At 40.1% G+C, this 13,928-nt stretch overlaps 1 long non-coding RNA gene across 2 annotated transcripts in view; it reads right to left on the reverse strand.

The window, feature by feature from the left end:
* Window positions 1–315: 315 nt before the first annotated feature.
* Window positions 316–13,928, reverse strand: part of LOC140116585 (uncharacterized) — an 89,129-nt gene continuing 75,516 nt past the window's right edge. For both annotated transcript variants that reach the window (XR_011852832.1, XR_011852833.1), the window contains exons 4-5: window positions 2,598–2,679; window positions 316–648 (exon numbers count right to left, since the gene is read on the reverse strand). This is a non-coding gene — a long non-coding RNA (uncharacterized lncRNA). The remainder of the gene's footprint in view (window positions 649–2,597; window positions 2,680–13,928) is intronic.

The raw sequence follows: 13,928 nt of genomic DNA on the forward strand, positions 1-13,928 counted from the left end.
AACTCTATAACCAACTTAAACTTTTTTGGTTTTATGCTCATTAATGTTTAGATTAATGTTTAGTCACACGTTGCAGTTAAAACTGCATCGCAATCAGCCTTAAGGTGGTTTTAGGTGCAGTTTTGTCATTTTAACAGGTAAAAGACATTTACGGAACGAGTGAATTTGATTTTGAAGGGGAAACCTGCTCCACAAATGTCATTCACCCATTCAGTTCATGTCTTTCACTTGTTAAATTGACAAAACTGCACCTAAAACCACCTCAAAACTGATTGCAATGCAGTTTTAACTGCAACTTGTGACCACACCCTCAATAACTAAAGTGAAGTTACTTGAATAAGCAATATGTAAAGCAAAATGTAACCCTTTGGCAAAATAGTGGCCAGGACAGCAGTTTATACTTTTTAAGATGTAATAAAAATCTTAAAGCATAACTTAGCAATATTTTGTTTCAGAAATAAAATGCAAGTGATTATAGAAAACCTTTTATATGCTTCTTTAAGTAAAACATCTTCTCTGTGCTTTGTATTTGCTCTTTCTCCTCCAGTAACCCTTCAGAGTCCCATCCAGACAGATAAGCAGGCTAAAGATTAACTCTTTGCATAGCTAGAGAATAGTCCCCCTGATGATTCAGCTCACAGGGTCTGTCTGTAAAGAGTTAAATAATTAAACACTTTCCTTTATTTTGTAGCTGGGATAAAGCAGGACACAGTTTTCTTTAATAAAATATATTCATTAAGACAGTATTATATAATATACATTTTTGAGAGGGAATACATACTTCAGAACTTGCGAACACTGCAACGGCTGGGACAACGATATCACCATTTAACCTCATAAATGCCTTGGCCAATAGTGACCAAAGCATCTAAGTGGTCTGTCAGTTACACTGACAGTTTCATCGGTCTGCTGAGATGTGATTGCACCATGGCTACCATCTTTTATCGACAAACATTGTGCAGATGGAGGCGAAAAGCATGCCTCCATCTGCCAGTATTTGTCAATGTATAAACGTGAATTTAGCCTTTTTTGCAGAGGGAGCATAATGAGTCATTATTTCTGCCCTGGCTACCCTACACCCAGAAGGAGGATTGAAGAGTATGGTTGTTCTCCAGAGACACATAGTAAAATATAAATTTTTTCATTCTTATTGCAATATGAGAAATACTAGGAATGAAGAAAATAAACCTGATAACATGTCAGACCAGGTAGTATAACTATATTATCTTAAGGGTTTCTGCCATTTAAAACCTCTGCATCAGCTCCCCCTTCCATACATTTTTAATACTATCCCCTACACTTGTCATCATTACCCCTGTGTCCTACTATGGTCAGGCTGTCAACATTTTCACTATCATGTTTGTTTAAAGGAAAACTAGCACTTGCATGGTAGTAATTTAAGCTGCATATACATACCTGTTGGCTTCTTCTCCCCAATCCGGGAACACATCTTGTTAGCCTTCACACGTCAGCAATTTTATAAAAAGAAAACCTTTTAAATATACTAATTAGCCTCAGACACTCTATGAAGGCTAATAATTAGGCTGGGTGATGTCACTGGCCTCTCTAGCAAGAGAGAGGAGGTAAGTATTGCTGCTGGAGGTGTGTACAATTATTACCCTCAGGCACTCTGGATATGTCACAGAGTGCCTGGGAATAGTCTTTTTTTACAGGATTGCAGGCAGGTGAATACTTACAGATGTGTCCTGGGAAAATATGCCGACAGGTATGTATATGTTGCTTACATTTCTACCACTCAATTAAACTTTTCATAATGAGACAATGGGGCACATTTACTTACCCGTCCCGTCATGATCTCCACTTTGCATTGTCCAACGAGGATTTGGGTCTGCCGCAATTCACTAAGGTCGTGCGCCTGATATCCTGCATGTGTTGCTTCCCCGCTGAGGTCTGCCGGAGTTCACCTTCTTCCCGATGCATGTGAGTGATTGATCTTGCGACACAATTTCGTTTTTAAATTCTGCGGTTTGTCCGAATCAGTTGGGTTGTCTGACGGCACGCCGCCCGATTTTTGTTGCATGCAAGCCGGCGCTGATGCACCACAATCCGATCGTGTGCACCAAAAACCCAGGGTAATTTGGTGCAAAAAGGAAATATTCGGGAAACCCGACAGAATTGCGGTCCGCGGACCCTTAGTAAATGTGCCCCAATGTGATAAATAAAATTACATTTCTGTGTCCCTGGGACTAAAACTAGCCATGTCTTTATGAAAGTGCTGAAATTTTATCTGAAGTTTTTGTGATGTTCATGCTCTTGTGATTCATTTAAGATGAAATGTTAACATGAAGTGGGAAAGGTTTAGAATAATGTGTTCCCTAAATTTGACACTCATAATTATGCTGTATGACAATATTGATGAAAGCAACATTTTGCTCATAAACCAACAAATACAACTTTATTTCCCAATTACAATATGGTTTACTAAATTGCCGTAGTGTTGTCTGTAATGCAGCCAAATTCCTAGATACAGTCGATATGGGTTAGCCTTAGCTAATAAAAATTCCCCACTCTACTTCATTTACTAATACGAGTTATATATGCTTGAATATTTTATCACTTGCAAGTGGCAAACTTACCTTAGTCATCATTCTATTATTAACCAGTCTTGTAATCCTGCTACATGCTAATTTGACTATATGTTTTCTCAATTAGTTGTTTCTGTGGAGGGATGAAAGAATTGGCTTAGAATTAGTTCACTGCTGTAGATATGACTTGTAATATTATAGAAAAAACATTATTAGATATATATTGAATGCTCTGGTAAAGTCTCTTCTAGAAGATGAGCTTCCTGCTCTGAACATGTCATATTGTTAGCAATGGTGCAAGGCTCAGATGAAAACAGAAATGGAATTCTAGGAAGAAGTGGATCAAAATAAATTCAATTTGGAGGCTATTCCTGGTTTACAATGTGTCAATGTGTGCCAGTGACTCACTGTATCAGTGAGTAGACAGGTACGCCGATAATCTGGAAAAGAAAATAGGAGGGCAAGAAAAAGGACACTGAAGAAATATTCAAAAGTGGAATAAAACAGTAATGGTTAATTTGCGAGCCATGGATGGAAATGACTGACCCTTCCAAATATATATTTCTAGAATGGTAAAAATTGGAAAGAGGCTACTGTATACATCTTTTATTTCAAATTATACACATTAAAATTCAATTATATAAGATGGAAATAGATATAAATAATACCAATTTACTTCCTGTAGCATCTTTCTATTCCAAGTAATCATACTTGTGAATTGAGAGCTGTTAAGCCTGAGGGCAAAAAATACTGAATATAAAATTTGCAGTGCATAAATCTGCGGTTTCCATAGCCAAAATAACTAAGCAATAGTCACTTATCTCAGTCACAGATATGCTTGCCTGCTTGAATGACATAATATACAGCAAGCTTGTGTACAACTTTATAGTGGAGTAAATGTAATTCTAATATCCAGCGAGGCTTGTGACAATACACGTAAGATGTGTGAACGGCACTTCATGCAAGAGTTCTTGTTATTTTACCATCCTAAATTGATTTTCCCAGTGGATACATTATGTAATTTACGTTATATTTCTTAATTTGACCATGGATTGTATTCAGCCTACACACCATTGTGTGAATTCTATTTATGAGAATGGTTTCTTCTCACACTGAAAGCCGTTATTCGACTTGGGCACCAAGGGCATTTTCCCTAGTTGTTCCATACTAGTCTACGAGCCTACTTTCAGTAGTATCCACAATGTTGTTCATTGTTTGTGCCATTCGATATTGCTATATGATCCATCCTCCTATATTTACCTTCTTTGGATACATAATGTAAATGTAAAGTGCATACAGATGTGTCCTAACCTTTCTTTTTGGCTCGCTATACCCAGTTTGTGTGTGATAAGAAATAAGCAGCTTGTTGTAACAAAGTGATACATTAATATAAAGTTATATGTTTATCCTATATGTGCCGATCTGTGGTCAACCATCTGTGGTTACGCATTTTACACTTTTACGCATTTTACGCATTTATACAGTTTGTTAAGGGTTGTACCAGCACATTTTATTGAGTTGGCTTGATTGAATTAAATATTGCAGCTCTTAACCAAGCTAAAGGGAACAAGTCACTATTAAGTGTACTCTGCCTGTTCTAAAGCAGAAGGAGCTCGGGTTCATATCAAAGCTTGCCTGTTTGAGTTCTCTGGCGTGAACCCAAACTTCAATAGAAGGCTTCAGTTCCGCCCCTCTGCCAGTAATGTCAGCAAAATTGCTGGTGGAACCTAAACCAATGGACCGCGAGTTCCCCCGAAACTAACATGGCTCAGCCTTTTTGGGAAGGATAATTACTCCCCACTGATGCCAACAGGAATGCCAGCAGCGTTTTTGTGCCAGTGTTATCACATTGCTGGTGACTTTTCCACAGGCATTTACAGGTGTTTCTGGTGGGTATTCGGGTCTGGTCTTGGGTAAGTTGAACTTCAGAAAAGTCACAAAAAAATCTTGTGGGGGAAATCTTGAACATAACTTGACATGTGTCCATATCTAACTTTGCTTTGTTTATGCTTTGAAAAAGTGGATAAGTCAAGTAAGCAGGCAATGATTTATTGGTAACTATCTCTGTACAGTCATACATGGTGGGGGGTTAGGGATGGAGAGAACTTCTCCCTGACTCAAAGCATAAAAGTAGCTGAGGTATACAAGAATAAATGTCATGATATGTTTGAATTTTCTACTACAAAAGTATCTGCTTAATACCCACTGCTCTTTACTAGACTGCATGTAGATTACATTGCATTGTGTCAGACTTCATTTAATTGGCTCTCATGCGGCTACGGACTCAATTTCAGATAGTACCATTTCTGCATTTTCATGGTGACAGGTTCCCTTTAAGGGTGTATGCATTTATATATGTTAAGGGAAGGATCTCCTCGTTTTAATTCCCAATGATCAGAAGTATGTCATCAGTTGTCAAAAATTTTGCTTGGCAAAAAGATTCATGAAGCTACTGTCAAAATAGCACAATGAAACTGAAAAAATTCTACTTGATTATATTCCCAAGTGATTCTCTATGTATTAAGATATTGATGCTATAGGCCCAATGTACAAGCAGATGGAACTTATGTATCTTTCCTTGTGTGCCAGTCTTTAGAAATCTTTTACAAGGCAGGTAAGGGCAGAGATGTTTTGGCCAGCCAAACTTAGCATAATCTTGGCCAGAAAACTAAAATGCCCTATAGCTTGGAGTCTCATGAAGGACATGCCAATCATTAAGACTGACATAGAAAGTGCCATTTTTAATACATCAGCCCCATTATTATGCCGGTGAAATGTGAGATGATGCATAAATTAATTCAGTCAGCCAACAACAATAATGTTCTACTCAGAAATGCCCAAGGTAGAAAGGCATTTCATGAATGGTAAAGAAAAAATGCCAATATTGTGGAAATCTAGTAAGCTTTGATTTCTATATGGATCTAAATTCAAAAGTAATTAGGGTTAGAGATTAGCTCGAAGAATACACAAGACACACTCCCTAATATCTTTAATGATTATTCTAGTTCATTAAAAACAAAAACACATATTTTTAACAAGATATCTGGCTCCGTTTACTGGGAAAACTCCACCTTCGTTGTGCTATTGGATCAGAAGGAGGCTGTCCTCTCTAATTCTGAGTGTGTGATCAGTACATAACATATATTGGTTTACATTCTTCCATTATTCCCTCGTACAAATATAAATCTACAATGAACAGTTTCTGGCCTTCAAACTAATTCAGAAGGTATAATAAATATAATTCTACAATTATGATGAATTATAGTAGTGTATACTGACAAGTAAGATTTATTTTTTGAACTTTAAAATTACCCCTTATAGTACCCCCTTACATTTCATGAATAATAGATTCGAGCTGATTCTTTTTTTCTGCTTATGACATCAAGTATGTATGCTTTTATATACATAAACACTACTGCCACAAGACTGTTCAGTGACATACTTCCATTATCCAGCAGATCTTCAGGTGTATGTAACAAAGTAACCATTGCAAGTGAGACACATGTAGCTCTTTGAATACAAAGGCATTCAGGGAAATTTATCAGAAGTTTCTGAGAGCAAAACTGTTCTAGTTACTCATGGAAACCAATTAGTGCTCAACTTTCATTTTATAAACTGCGTTGGGAAAATAAAAGCTGATCTCTGATTGGTTGCAATGAGCAACTGGAACAGTTCTGCACCGAGACACTTTAGATAATTCTTCACATTGTTTCAGGACCATTTGCTTTGACCTTGAATATGAGACTATTTCCTACTATCACAGCTACTGTTGAAACCAAGATCCTTCTTACACAGATTAATTGTTCCTCTGACGTCAGGTCGCGTAAGTCACGTGACCAGAGGCGCGCGGTGCAGGAGCTACAGAAGGTGAGCGGATCGCCATTAGGAGTGAAGGAGACGTCAAGAAGACATCAAGGGTAAGTATATAGGGTTATTATTTGTATAGGGAAGGCAGCTAGGGTTTTTTATTTATTAGTAAAGGTAGGCTGGGGCTTTTTATTTGTTAAGGGGGGCCTCTAGGGCCTTTTAATTAGTAAAGGGGGGCCTCTAGGGCCTTTTAATTAGTAAAGGGGGGCCTCTAGGGCCTTTTAATTAGTAAAGGGGGGCCTCTAGGGCCTTTTAATTAGTAAAGGGGGGCCTCTAGGGCCTTTTAATTAGTAAAGGGGGGCCTCTAGGGCCTTTTAATTAGTAAAGGGGGGGCGCTAGGGCCTTTTAATTAGTAAAGGGGGGCTCTAGGGCCTTTTAATTAGTAAAGGGGGGCTCTAGGGCCTTTTAAATAGTAAAGGGGGGCCTCTAGGGCCTATTAATTTGTAATGGGAGACCGCTAGGGCCTTTTTATTAGTAAAGGGAGGCTGCTAGGGGCTCTTGATTAGTAAAGGGAGGCCGCCAGGGGCTTTTTATTAGTAAAGGGAGGCAGCTAGGGCCTTTTTATTAGTAAAGGGAGGCCGCCAGGGGCTTTTTATTAGTAAAGGGAGGCAGCTAGGGCCTTTGTATTAGTAAAGGGAGGCAGCTAGGGCCTTTTTATTAGTAAAGGGAGGCAGCCAGGGGCTTTTTATTAGTAAAGGGAGGCAGCCAGGGGCTTTTTATTAGTAAATGGAGGCAGCTAGGGCCTTTTTATTAGTAAAGGGAGGCAGCCAGGGGCTTTTTATTAGTAAATGGAGGCCGCCAGGGGCTTTTTATTAGTAAAGGGAGGCAGCTAGGGCCTTTTTATTAGTAAAGGGAGGCAGCTAGGGCCTTTTTATTAGTAAAGGGAGGCAGCTAGGGGCTTTTTATTAGTAAAGGGAGGCAGCTAGGGGCTTTTTATTAGTAAAGGGAGGCAGCTAGGGGCTTTTTATTAGTAAAGGGAGGCAGCTAGGGGCTTTTTATTAGTAAAGGGAGGCAGCTAGGGCCTTTTTATTAGTAAAGGGAGGCAGCTAGGGCCTTTTTATTAGTAAAGGGAGGCAGCTAGGGCCTTTTTATTAGTAAAGGGAGGCAGCTAGGGCCTTTTTATTAGTAAAGGGAGGCAGCTAGGGCCTTTTTATTAGTAAAGGGAGGCAGCTAGGGCCTTTTTATTAGTAAAGGGAGGCAGCTAGGGCCTTTTTATTAGTAAAGGGAGGCAGCTAGGGCCTTTTTATTAGTAAAGGGAGGCAGCTAGGGCCTTTTTATTAGTAAAGGGAGGCCGCCGGGGGCTTTTTATTAGTAAAGGGAGGCAGCCGGGGGCCTTTTTATTAGTAAAGGGAGGCAGCTAGGGCCTTTTTATTAGTAAAGGGAGGCAGCTGGGGCCTTTTTATTAGTAAAGGGAGGCAGCTGGGGGCTTTTTATTAGTAAAGGGAGGCATCTAGGGGCTTTTTATTAGTAAGGGGAGGCAGCTAGGGCCTTTTTATTAGTAAAGGGAGGCCGCCAGGGGCTTTTTATTAGTAAAGGGAGGCCGCCAGGGGCTTTTTATTAGTAAAGGGAGGCCGCCAGGGGCTTTTTATTAGTAAAGGGAGGCCGCCAGGGGCTTTTTATTAGTAAAGGGAGGCCGCCAGGGGCTTTTTATTAGTAAAGGGAGGCCGCCAGGGGCTTTTTATTAGTAAAGGGAGGCCGCCAGGGGCTTTTTATTAGTAAAGGGAGGCCGCCAGGGGCTTTTTATTAGTAAAGGGAGGCAGCTAGGGCCTTTTTATTAGTAAAGGGAGGCCTTTTATGACTGTTTTAGTGTCATTTTGTGCTATTTTGGTTGGTGGTGTGCCCCAGGATTTTCTAAGTATAAAAAGTGTGCCGCGGCTCAAAAAAGGTTGAAAATCACTGCTCTAAACTGTGCTTTGTATAGTGCTTAATATATTGTCAGTTGTGCAAAGCATCTATTTTTATGAGATCCATCGCTTTACAGTGGGCAGTGACAGAAGAGAGAAACAGAAATTCTTTTTTATATGAAAAAAAAGATTTTTAAAGAAAACTAGGCCAACAAATAGGGAGCAGTCTGTTTGTGGAAGGGAGATGCAAACATTTTTGATATGGATATGAATACAGCTGTATAAAGACGCAGACGTGCTACAACCCTTTATCAGTGTCAAATTATGAAAAATGATATGCGGAGAAGACCTGGTGCCATGAAATTCTGCTAGTGCAGAAACACCTTGGTTGGAATGCAGATATTTTTAGTGCTTCTGCTGCAGGGTCTCAGATCTATGGCAATTAATCAAGGGGAAATGTTCCTCCTTTTTTGTTGCCCCCCCCCTCCGAGTATCTACATAGATCTTCACTTATCCTTAAGGTATACAATGTTAATAAGCTTGTATTAGGATAATCACTGGATCAAATTCTTTTGAATGATTACCATGCTTGATAAATGGTAATAATGGTCTCACAAAATATTATCTCACAAAATGCATTGTGAACTTACTTTTAACGAGAACCTGTCATGCAAATTAACCCACCTAAAATAAGGATTTATTAAAATGCATTGCCCTTAAATGGTCCGTTTTCATGGCTGCAATGTGAGTACAGCACATTGAGTCCTGCATAGTAATGTTGCCCTGTGTCCTTGTTGCTGATTGTCATAATATGATATTTGGAGAGCTCTGTTACATCATTGGAAACTTAAAGTCATGTGACCAGGATGACATCATCAAAGGTCCTGTTACATCCGCAACGTCTAACCCAGATATGTATTTGATCACATGAAATCACAGGAGCTTCCACTGAGGATGGGGAGAAGTATAATTCCATGGAGGATGGGGAAGAATATAAGTCTATGGAGACTGCTGTGATTTCATGTGATCAGATATTTACACGGTTTATAGTTTGTTAGGAGGCTAAAGGACTTGTGATGATGTCACTCTAAACACAAGACATGCTGAACAGAGGCATGGGACATGGAAAGAAGTAGATAAGAGGGGCTGGTGAAGCAGGACAAGCTTTCTCTGATGCCAGGGAATATAAGATAAAGTTGATTTATGTGGATGCAAGGAAAACAACTTTTAGCTAACAGAAGGGTGTAAGTTTGTTAATAGAGCTCTATAGGAACCTGTCACTGGCTGTATACGTTAAAATTTGGTGACTAGTTCTCGTTAACTTCTAAACTATCTGTCAATTGTCCTAAATATTGTTATTTAATATGCTTATCTATATTATTATTATAAAAAATTATAAAGGTTATCATAATTAAAAAGGTTATGAAGCATCTTTAGTAAATGACTGCATTCACCATAAAATGAACTTAATCAATTATATATTGGTATAAAGAGATTTATGGTATTACATAAGCCCTGCTCATCTATTCATGCACAAGTGATCTGTTATAGATTTCTCTCCAATGACTTTATCAGCCTATGGCTTATAGATAAAAAGTATATCACACATCTGTAAAGCTTATTAGTGGGAATGAGCAAACCCAATAGCACGGGTTCGGGTCCTCAAACACTGTTTGGGTTTGGCTCATCCAGAAAATCTAGTTGATGGACTGCTCAGCAGCTCATCAACTAGCTTTTAGTCCCTATCATCTACAGCCATGCCCAGCACTGTATAAAAAGCACGAAGGCTACCAACTGTCTTATTGACTACAATGATTATTGTTGCTTGCACTTCATGGATAGTAATGAGCAAGTTTCAAGGCGGCGGGCAATTGACAATATGGAGTGAAGTTTGCTGCTCCTGGTGCTCAAACTCATTGGGGAAGATGGATGTGGGGATGGAAGTTTGTAGGTGCAGAGTGAAGGGGCAGCTAGTTGGTTAACATGTAGCAGGAAGGGTAGAGGGTAGCGTTGCATGGAGTCTCGTTCTGATCTATTGCACCCCAATAAGTTTTGCAAGCTGGCGGATGAGGGGGATATCAGCTCTGGGGTAGCAATGCTGCAACAAGACGCGGCCTCTAGCAACCAGGGGACTGTTTGCTCCAGAAAGAAGGGTGATGGGAGCACAGGCAAGACCAGACAGGTGCTGGTAGTGGGAGATTCCAAAGACTGTGCATACTGAACGTTGTGTTGTTTCCCGGGTGTTTGCATTCGGCATGTTGCTGATAGGGTTGACTAAATACTGGGAGCATCCTCTACACCATAGACAAAGATTCTTTACTGTACAAGCAGTGAGATTATGGAACTCTCTGGCTCAGGAGGTTGTTATGGCGGACTCTTTTTTTTTTTTTTTTTTTATTTATTAATTTTTTTCATTTTTCCAATAATATAATACCTGGCATCTTTTCACATTCAGCCTGAATCAATATTACAATACATCATTACAAAGCATCTTGCAGCTAACAGCATATCCTTAACTTCCAACAATACAAGCCATCAATTTATTAAAACAGATATCAATGTATATGATCCCCCTCTCCCTCCCCCTCCCTCTCCACCCTCTATCGATGCTGGGGATGTCTGCACAGTCATAATAAGGAAGCAGCGGGGTAGAGGATAGACCTCTAAAGCCTCCACTGGTTCCAGATTTGATTAAGTCTGCTGCCTTTCCTATATCGTTTCTCGTAGGCGCATTCGTACGATTTTATATGATGTACTAAATTACTCCATTCATTTACTGTTGGGGACTTGTTATCTATCCAATGTTTGACTAATACTAGTCTTGCAAGGAAGATAATCTTTAAGGCCAAGTCACTTTTTAATCTGTCGTCTAAAGAGATCGGGAGCAAGCCCAAAATCCCAAACGTGGCGACACGGGGAAACGCACATTGAAGCTGATCCTCCAGATTCGTAAATATCGCCTCCCAATAGGAGTTGATCTTCGGACAATCCCAAAGAACATGTAAAATATCGGCTTGGGGATTCTTGCACCTATTACAGTTAGCATTTTCGCTTAGGCCCGCTTTAAACATTAAATACGGTGAAAAATAAATTCTATATAATATATTAAGTTGTGTACATCTATGATTTAAATTTATCGTTGATCTAACCACATTCCTATAAATGTCTCGCCATTGTGCCGCTGTGATGAAGCCGACCTGCTTTGTCCATTTCTCTTGGCTTACGTGAGTGCAATTCTGATCAATGATGGACCTTAGTCGGTGATAAATATTAGATAAGTTAAGTCGTGACAATTCTAGATCTAATAAATCTGTGAAACTACCCCCTACGTGTAACGTAAACCTATCGTGGTGTGCTTCTTTTCTAAATGCATGTGCAATTTGATAATACCTAAAAAGATCCCTTTCCTCCAGAATACCCCTATCGCACCAAAACTGGAAGGAAGGGAGTGAACCATATTCCCCCAACTGCTCCAGAGACTTAATCCCCTTTTTTTTTCCAAAACTCGATATCTTCCATTTTATATAATTCTACAAAGTTGAGATTTCCCCACAAAGGCGTAAATTTAAAACCCCCCTTAATACCAAATAGCCTCCTGAGGTCTCTCCATGTATAGTCCAATAGCCTCGTCAGAGGGAATTTTTTTTCATTAAGACTCTTCAATTGACCAGACTCCAAGAGTGCAGGCAAAGACTCATATCTTCGCCCCAACCATGAGGTGATCGCGTGAAATATAGAAGTCTGTCTGTTTTCCAGAATAAACTGTGCCTGTGCCGCCAGAAAGTAATGGTAGAAGGAAGGAAGCGAAAGACCGCCCCTTTCCCTATCTAACATTAAAGTTTCTTGTTTAATACGCACCTTCTTCCTCCCCCAGAGTAATTTATTTATAATCGCACGAATAAACCCAAACCATTTCTTGCCTATCCAACACGGGGAATTACATAATATATACAATATTTGAGGTAGCAATACACTCTTTGTGAGGACAACTCTCTCTGCACGATTTAATGGGAGCGAATTCCATGTATTGACCTTGTTTTTAATTTTTGTTAGCAAGGGGGCAAGATTTAAGGTAACATAGTCGTCAACCTTGGGCGTGATCTTTAAGCCCAAATAATCACATGAGGTTGAGACCTTCAGATCAAATTGCAGATAATTGAGGTGTGCGTCGGTGTCTAGAGGGACCAGAATCGACTTATGGGTGTTTATTTGAAAACCTGAAAATCTACCAAATTCCTGGATAGCCTTCAAGGCTTTCGGCACAGATATATCAGAGTCCTTTAGGCAGAGGAGGACATCATCAGCGTATAACATAATCTTATCCATAGGCCCGGCGAGTCCTCCCCCCTCTATCTCCCTATCTGCCCTAAGCTTAATTGCCAGAGGTTCGATAAACAACGCAAATAGCAACGGGGACAGGGGGCATCCCTGCCTAGTACCCCTAGACAATGTAAAAAAATCCGAATAATCGCCGTTCACCCTAATACAGACCCTAGGGGCCCTATAAAAGAGTCTAAGCCAATCTACAAACGTGCCACCGAGCCCAAATCTGTACAGCGCCTCCCAGAGGAAGTCCCACTCCACCCTGTCAAAGGCCTTAGAAGCGTCCAACGACAGGATGGAGCGGGACCCCCCCTGGCCCATCTGCAGGCCCGCAAACAACCGTCTAATATTGGTCTTGCTCTGGCGACCAGTAACAAAACCACATTGATCTTCATGTATAAGTAATGGCGCGTACTCCTTTAATCTATTTGACATTAATTTTGCCACCAATTTAGCATCCGCGTTGATAAGCGATATCGGTCGATAGGATTCAGCTTCCAAAGGGTCTTTATTTTTTTTATGTATCAAGACTATACTTGCCTCGTACCACGAATCAGGCAGCCTACCCTTTCTTAGAGCAAATTCCCAAATCTCCACCAAAAGAGGTAGGAGAATAGTCCCAAATCTATTATATATTTCCAGCGGCAACCCGTCCAGACCCGGGGAAGAATTTCGTCTGGAGGATACAAGAGCCTCCTCAAGCTCCATACTAGTTACCGGACGCGATAACCTCTCTGCTCTCTCCGCCGAAAGAGATGGGAATTGAATATGATCTAAGAATTGCCTTATCTCCCCTAATGACGCCACCAAATCTGAGGAGTAGATGCCTTGAAAGAATTTTAAAAAGATTTCTCTGATCTCCTGAATGTTAACCGTAACCCCCCCAAAATCATTTTTAATAGCTGTAATTCTATTTACCTCTTGTTGTTTTTTAACTTTCTGAAGAAGTCCCCTTGAAGGTGCTCCACTCTCACAATGTGCCTTCTGATCCAAAAAAAATAATTTCTGCATCGCCTTATTTGCAGTTAATCTATTGTATTCCTCTTGTGCCTTATTAAAACTATCGTGCCGCTCTTTCGATCCATTCTCCAGAAAAGCCCTTTCCTTTTCTTGCACCTCCTTTTTAAGAGTCCTCTCCTGTCTGGCCCATTGCTTACGCAGGTATATAATTTCTGAATTTAGTATCCCTCTAAGAAAAGATTTCATTGAATCCCACATAAGCCCCAGGTCCTCCGTGGATCTATTGGCCGAAATAAATTTACAAATCTCTCCCTTAATTTTATCCTCATCTGTCACCAGAGTCAACCAATGCGCATTTAATTTCCAGAACCTGCGGACCGATTTCCCA

The sequence above is a fragment of the Engystomops pustulosus genome, chromosome 2 (genome assembly GCF_040894005.1).
Source record: "Engystomops pustulosus chromosome 2, aEngPut4.maternal, whole genome shotgun sequence".
Classification (NCBI taxonomy): domain Eukaryota; kingdom Metazoa; phylum Chordata; class Amphibia; order Anura; family Leptodactylidae; genus Engystomops; species Engystomops pustulosus.